Raw genomic sequence first — 7971 nt, forward strand, 5'->3', positions numbered from 1 at the left:
TTCCGCTGTTTCATTTGCCTTCACTGTAGTGTGACTGATTTCCACTCATTGTCCTACCGTCAGGGCATGTTGCTAATGGCAAAAAAGTTTGCAGGCAAAATTCAAGATTGTGAATTTTGACTCCACATTAAAGGTCCAGCATGTAGGATTTTGGGGCATCTATTGGCAGAAATGGAAAATATGAGTTGTAACTGTTTTCATTAGTTTATAATCACCTGAAAATTAGAATTGCTGTGTTTCCATTACAGAGCCACTTATATCTATATACAGAGTGGGTCCTCTCCCACGGAGTCCACCATGTTGCTCTACAGTATTCCAGAATGAACAAATGAAACACTGGCTCCAGATAGGGCCATTCGCCTCGGCCACCAACTCGTCACATGTTGCTGTTTAGTCAGTGCCATTCATATCTACATATTATGCGCCAGGTATCCTCCTGCATTTGTTGGTGGATGTTCCAGGATGCCGTGTCAATTTACGGCTGTTAAATGCACTGTGTTTTTTTTCAAAATACACGTCTGTTTTCACAGGAAGTTTACACTTTGTGCTTGTTAGATGTATACAGTCTTTTTCAAAATAAACTTACATTGTTGGGTAAATAACTAGTATTTACATTTGTTTCCTCATGCAACACAAACATGTGGTTAGGTTTAGAAAAAAAGCATCATGGTTTGGCTTAACATTTATATGGGAAGCGAACAGCGGGCTCCTGGGTAAAAGTCCTAGTTTTGTTTAATCCATCCACCACACCTCCCTACTGCCCCTCCCTAGGGACTTTCCAGCTCCATATATTATGTTGTTACTAGCAGTGTTTCAAAGTGGCGCCATCTAGTGACATATCACACCGTCCCTACAGGTGCCTTCCAACTGCATTATTAACTGACGCTGCCCGTCTGCGCATCATACTGCTGCAAAAGGTAGCTCTTGGTGTCAGTGTCTGATGCCAAAATGACAGACAAAGAGGCAGTATTTAACGATTTTGGAATGAGAATGTGCTGGTTTGGCACATGGGAGAAGTTTGAGTTCTGCAACCTCACCGCTGGATGCCACTAAGTCCTACATACTGAACTTTTAAGTGCATCAATTTACATAGCGTGTAACGTTAGCCTTCTCTCCGTGCAGCAGCATGCACTTGACTGTGACTATTTGGCACAAATACACAAACTGTTATCGCCCTACATGTGCCACCTGCCAAAGTGATTCATCAGTATGCCTGTGTTACATGCCACTGTCGAATTCTGCTTGCATTTGTGGGTGCATATGTAAAGTCATGATCACTGGTATTAGGGTAGTTGGGATTAGGATTCACTGGTGAAAAGCAGAGGAGGGTGTCCCTTGCTCTCACAGTGGTCACTGGTGCCCTGTGGAGTTTTTGTTACCAATAGCAGTGCCATGGAGTAATGTTTTCATGAGTGTGTCCCTTTTGTTTTGTTCTCATGCACATGCACAAGCACACTGGTGATGCCATATACATTCTTGCCAATGGTTTTAAGCTATTTGAGTATTCAACCGTTGTTGCTGTTGTCAGCAAAGTAAGTGAAGAAGAGGACCACCAGATAGTAAATGCTAACAAGGCACCTTTAAACTTTCAACAGCAAAATAAGTTTGAAAATCCATCACTGATGGCAGCCTATGAGAGAACAAAAGCTTCTCTTTCTGTAATGGTCATGTCATGTCTAAATAATGCCACAGTAAATATTTACATCATGGTCATGTTTGTCTGAATGACAAAACACTGCTACTTTAACAGACAGTTGGAGCCAGCAATATTATGTGTTCCAGGTCTGAAAAAGCCTTTAGAGTTTGTTGTTCTCTCCCAATTGTGAGCCCTTAATCATATCTGTGCAGCCTGCTCTCATTCCCAACTTCTCAAATACCACTGCCTTGTTAATGTCAGCGTAAGACACTGGTGCAAAAAGGCACCTTTCGCGGCAGTATGATACGCCACCAGATGGTGTCAGTTTGAAACACTGATGCAGTAACACGTAATATAAGGAGCTGTAAAGTCTCTATAGGGCGGGCGGGAGGGGTGATAGATGGGTCCAACAAACCTAACCACGTGCCTCTGTTCTCTAAACCTTACATAACCATGTGCTGTTGTTCCCAAAATGTAACCAAGTGCTTTTGTTCCCTAAACCTAACCACGTGCTTTTGTTCCCTAAATGTAACCACATGCTTTTGTTCCTTAAACCTAACCATGCACTTTTGTTACCTAAATGTGATGATGCACTTTTGTTCCCCAAACCTAACAACATGCTTTTGTTCCCTAAATGTAACCACATACTTTTGTGCTCTAAAGCTAACCAGGTGCTTTTGTTCCCTAGATGTAACCACATGCCTCTGTTCCCTAAACCTAACCACATGCTTTTGTTCCCAAAACCTAACCATGTGCTTTTGTTCCCTAAATGTAACCATGTGGTTTTGTTCCCCAAAATTGACCACATGCTTTTGTTCCCCAAATGTGACTATGTGCTTCTGTTCCCGAAACCTAACCACATGGTTTTGTTCCCTAAACCTAACCATGTGCTTTTGTTCCCTTAATGTAACCACATGCTTTTTTCCCCTAAAACTAAGTGATTTTGTTCCCCAAATGTGACCACGTGCATCTGTTCCCTAAACCTAATCACATGCTTTTGTTCCCTGAATCTAACCACCTGCTTTTGTTGCACAAGTAAATAAACGTTAATATGAGGTATTTGACCAATGTTGTAAGTTTATTTTAAAAGAGAGTGTTTGCATCTGATGAGCACAAACTGTACGTTTCTTGTGAAAACAAAAGTTTATTTTGAAATGACACAGCATGCCGGAACATCAACAACAGATGCAAGAAGATACCTCGCGGGTAGACGTCAAAGTCCACTGAACCAAGTGGCGATATTTAACGAGTTGGGATGAGAACGTGTTGGTCTGTTTGTGTGTGTGTGTGTGTGTGTGTGTGTGTGTGAGAGGTGAACACCAACAGAGGTTTGTCATCAGGTGCTAGCTGGGTCTGGGCCTGTGTTGCCCTCTCAACACTGGATGACAACTGGCACCCGTGCTCCTGAAACCCAGGAGAAGCGTTGAAATTGTTTCTGATTACAACCCATTATTAATTGTTAGAGCAACAAGCAGAGACCAGAGCGATCAATTTTCTGAGCTTTTTTTTCCAGCAACAAACCTAACTTTCCCTCGTCTTCTCCCTAATCCTATTTCATCCCTTTCCTGTCTGCATTGGCTCAATACTGTGGCTCTGAGCTTGACCCAAAACGACAGAAAGGGTAGAAGAAGGGAGGAAGGAGGGATAAGTGGGGAGTGAATAAGGGGCTGGGGACAGATTTAGGGGCCTGACTGGCGGTGGCCATGAGGGGGTTCCCCATGGATCAGTCTCGGGCCCAGGTGCAGGGTTTTAATGAAGATGGTGGAGTTAGAGAGAGGGGAATACACTTTGAATACCCCATCCCTATGTGAAGTTTCTCTCAACACTGTGGCCCTCTTTGACCCCGGATTAGTTTCCTTTTCCAGGTTTAGAAGCAGGATGCTGACCCCCCCCCCCCGCTACCTGTAGACCAAGAGATAGCCCTGTTTCCCTGGGGACAGATATTGCTGTCGCGCCTGTTGTCTGGACTGAAGCCAGCTTGGACGTCTCACAACAGGGATGGTGCCCATCTGGCAGGGCAGACAGGAAGCTTTGTGCTCTGTCCGGACCTATCCATCCTGTCCTTTGTAATACAGTATGTTCTCCATGGTACGTTGCATATTGTTTGTCTTTCGTGTTTTTATGTGTAGTTTTCAAGAGTGTATGTTTTTGCACTTTTGCAAAAACGCTTCATGGATCATTTCCATCACAGATGTGGCTTTGTTAATGTCTCTCATACATTATAAATGTCCATACTTTCCTTCATGGTTGAATGAATTCTGGTCTTTTTCCCAAATGCTAAATCCAAAACAATCAGACAATAGCATGACCTACATGTAATCTTTTAAATTTTAGTGTGAAGGTTGAATGTTTGCAATTTGCACATGTTGCATCTGTCAACTTTGTGTGTGTTGCTTTGTATCTGTCTGATATAACCTAATAATGAAATTCCATGCAGAGTTTTGGTGTGTGTTTTGAAGTGTGTGAGGAGCTCCTGATAAGAGGCTGCGTTGACTCGGGGGCATTACCGCTGTTTGTTCTAGATTGCTGCTTGTTTGTTTTGGGACCAAACGTGTGTTAGTGAGCTTGGGCAACGGCTGGCTGCATGTCCTCCACTAATTATGCTGGAGTTGGCGATGTGTAGATCCTCCGAGCATCCGCCTCCTTCAGATTTGAGGGAGATAAGTGTGTGTGCGTGGGGAAGCGTGTGGTAGGTGACTGTGGAAGTGGTGAAAGGGTGTTTGCAGGCTGAGAATGTGGCTGTGGTTGTGCACACACCTTGTCTGCGGTTTTTCTCCATCTTTGTCACTCTCTTCTTGGGTCGTTTGTGCTGCCTGCCCGTGTTATCTATCCTCATATCTTCACTGACTTCCTAACACCTGTTGATAAAAGACGTCCTCACCTGTCAGCAGCAGCCACCCAGCCACTCGTGGGTCTGATCCTCAGAAGAGCCGAAAACACTCTGAATGTGTCTCACCCTCTCTTTGTAGCTACTTCTTCTCTTAATTAAACTTCCTCACACCCTGATTCTGGCTTTGAATTGTCTCTATTTGCTTCATAAGTTGACATGGAACTTTCATCCATGATTTTGGGGGATATATTCATCCTATTATTACATGTTGTTGGAGGACACTGTGAAAACCGTTGTGTGATGTCCTCTGTGGCTCTGAAGAAGATTTGTCAAGAAAATAACCCTGATGATGTCAACGGGTATTATCTCAGCATGGGTGTAGAGGCCGCACACTTTTAACATGAAGCCTCTGACACAAACAGAGGGCCTCGAGTCTGAAAGATGTGGACATTTATCAGGTGGGGAGGATATAACTGCATATAGCTGCATTGTGGGGCCTTTTTGGAGCTTGACCCATACAAGGGATTAAACATCAGGATATCTCACCTTCTGCTGTGTTGATTTTGAGTATTCTTTTTTTTTCAGACTTGCTAACATGTCACTTTGAGTCTGAAGAGTTTATTGGGGGTGGGTTGGGTGGGGTTGGGGTACCAATCGGGCAAGCCAAATTGGGCCACAAAAAATGTCCAAGAGGGACTGTATTATTCATATTGGGGGAGATGTTTTTATGCCTTCTTTTAAGTTTTATCCTACTTCCATTTCTCTCTGGTTCTCTCTACTTCCCCTTTCCTTTTCTTTATATGGCGACTTCATTTTAGAAACAGATGCAGTGGAGCAAAAAGAAGACAAAAACGAGCAGAGACACGTCATCAGATCTAAGATTGCCTTTTGTTAAATAGAGTGCTGCTGGTGCTGTATGTGTGTAGGTAAATCAATGTGCGTGCACGTGTGTGTGTGTTTTCCAGAAGATGGTGTGTTAAAGACGTGTGTGTCACTGAGGTGAATGGAGGTGGCAGGGTGCTAACAGTTGGAGACAAGTTCCAAGGCAGTGAGGTTACAATTGGTGTTAATAGATGCCTTCCTAAAGAGCAGATCACAATACACATTAAAACACACCCTCAGCCTGTGCTCATTCAGCTTTTTCTCTGCCTGTCGTAGGCTGTGTTTTAGGGAGTGTTTATGTGTCAACCACAAATTGATTGAAGTTATTTTCTAGCCAGCGTGAGATGAGGCTTTAGAGCATCAGGCACTGGCAGGTTGTTCTGTATTCAGTCCTGATATCTGGGAGAAATTCTGTCATTGAAGGACAAAAAGGAGGGAAAGGATCAGTTGTAAAGCATGAAGCAGCTCAAGGGAGCGAGAAGCCCCTCTGATTTTCATTTTGTTCCACTTCAGTTACTTTTATAATTTCAACCTTCAGAAGAACTTGCCTTTGTGTTATCAATTGCTAGCAGCTGTATTCTAAAGCAGTGTCGGTCAGTGCCATAAAATTTGGTACAGACTTTCACGGTACCCAGAGGATTAATCCTACTGACTTTGTGACCCCTGACTTTACCTCTAGTGTTACCATGAGGTTGTATTATTGTTTTTTAATGGAATATCTCAACAAAAGTCTCGACAATTGGATGGACTGCAAAGAATTTTGGTGCATTTGAACATTTTATGTTCCCTTCAGAATGAACTTTATCCAGCACCATCGTCATGTCAAAATTTTCTTTGTGTGTACTTTGTGTTTAGTGCTAATTAGCACATCTTAGCACGCTGACACCAACATGTTAGCATTGGAACTCTAAACATGTTAGCACGCTGACATTAGCATTAAGCCGCAGATTTGTTAGCAGGTTTGAAAAAAAAAATCTTAAATGCATGTTGTGACTATGTTTTATCTCCAATTTGTTTACTTTAAGCAAAGTAAGATAAGATGAGATTAGTTCAGTTGAGAACTTATTTCCTTGAAAGTAAATGTGTTACAGCCAAGCGGCAACCTCCAGGGCTGAAAACTGAACTGCCAAAAACTGCAGTTCTTGAATGGCCACTTGAGGCTGGCTCCAGAAGCCCTTCGATCCCCGTAGACCATTGTGTTGAACTGCCTGACAGCAGAAATAAATATGTTTACAGGCTGGAACAAAAACTGTTTTAGTCTCTATAGCTAATTTTCCCCTTCATGACAACTGTATGGGGGTGAATTTTTATATAAATCACCATTTTACATTTTATCAAGGCTTAAAGTTGTGCATTATATAGGACAGGCCACTTAGGCTGATAGTGTCCTCAGCTTCTTAGTCAGATCCACCCCTCGCTCCTGCAATGCTCCAGCCTCTCACCCAAACACAGTCACTTCTGGCTCTATTTTGTATACTACATAGTATATATACTAAAAAAAGTTGTGTCTGCAGTATAGAAATGTGCTATGTACAAACAAATGCACCAATAGAACATAAGTTGCTTTATCAGACTTGAATAGTGGCCTAGTTTAGCATCACTGGACTGTATTGTGTATCACTATTTCCCACAGGCCTCCTCTCCTGTAGTTCTGGTTAGGCACAGTCAGGCTAACCTACAGCACAGACCTGTACAGCTGACACCAAGCAGCCTTTGGGAGTTGACAAATGGAAAAAGCCCTGAAGATGAATGAAGCACAATTACCCGAGGTAACAAATGTTCGTAATGATTTATGCGCAGCTCGGGTTGCTTTATTTTCGCCTGGGTACAATTCTCCAGGAGGACAGTGGTGATGGTGGTGCAAACCCTGGGGCTGCTCTGTGCTGATGCTCAGACAGCGGGCTGCAGACATTGACTAATGGGCTATGTGAGACCACCGCCATTGATATTTACCTCATTTCTCCTGGCCTGAGCACTGTCTCAACAACGTCAGGTCTAGCCATCATTCTTTGGGTTTTTTGTTTCTTTTTCAAGCCTAGGTATGGGTGATGCCAGGGGCCCCCTCGCTCGCTTCTCCTCGAGGCCCACCCATCGGTGCCCCAGGGCAGAGGAGAGAGAAGGAGAAGGTGAGAAGGAGAGGGGAGAAGGTCAGACTAAAAGCTTCAGGCATTGTGAAGAAACACACACCTCGCTGTGTTTTCACTTGTCTGCTTGATGAACTATCATACTCACTACATGGCTGAGGGAAAAAAGGACACAAGGTTTTTTTATACTACAGTCGTAGGTGTGATGGAAATGAATTGCAGTCATAAAACACCCTCAAATATGGTTCAGCTGACTTCTTTTAACACCTGAGATCTGGGTTGACTTGAGGGCACACCAAGTGTTTGTTCAAGATCTAGCCCCCCCCTCCCCCCTTCTCTCTTATTACCCATGTGTGTGTTACATTGTAGCAAAACTGAATAGAGCATGCAATGCTGGAATTATTAATATAATTCAGGATTGATTTTGTAACAGTAACTGAAAAATCAGCAAAAAATATTGATGAAATGTAGCAGTTTCTGTTGTAAGCAATGTCTTAATGTGATTTTAGCTCAACCACCGATACCGCCAAAACCTCATC

The sequence above is a fragment of the Epinephelus moara genome, chromosome 8 (genome assembly GCF_006386435.1).
Source record: "Epinephelus moara isolate mb chromosome 8, YSFRI_EMoa_1.0, whole genome shotgun sequence".
In the NCBI taxonomy this organism is placed as follows: domain Eukaryota; kingdom Metazoa; phylum Chordata; class Actinopteri; order Perciformes; family Serranidae; genus Epinephelus; species Epinephelus moara.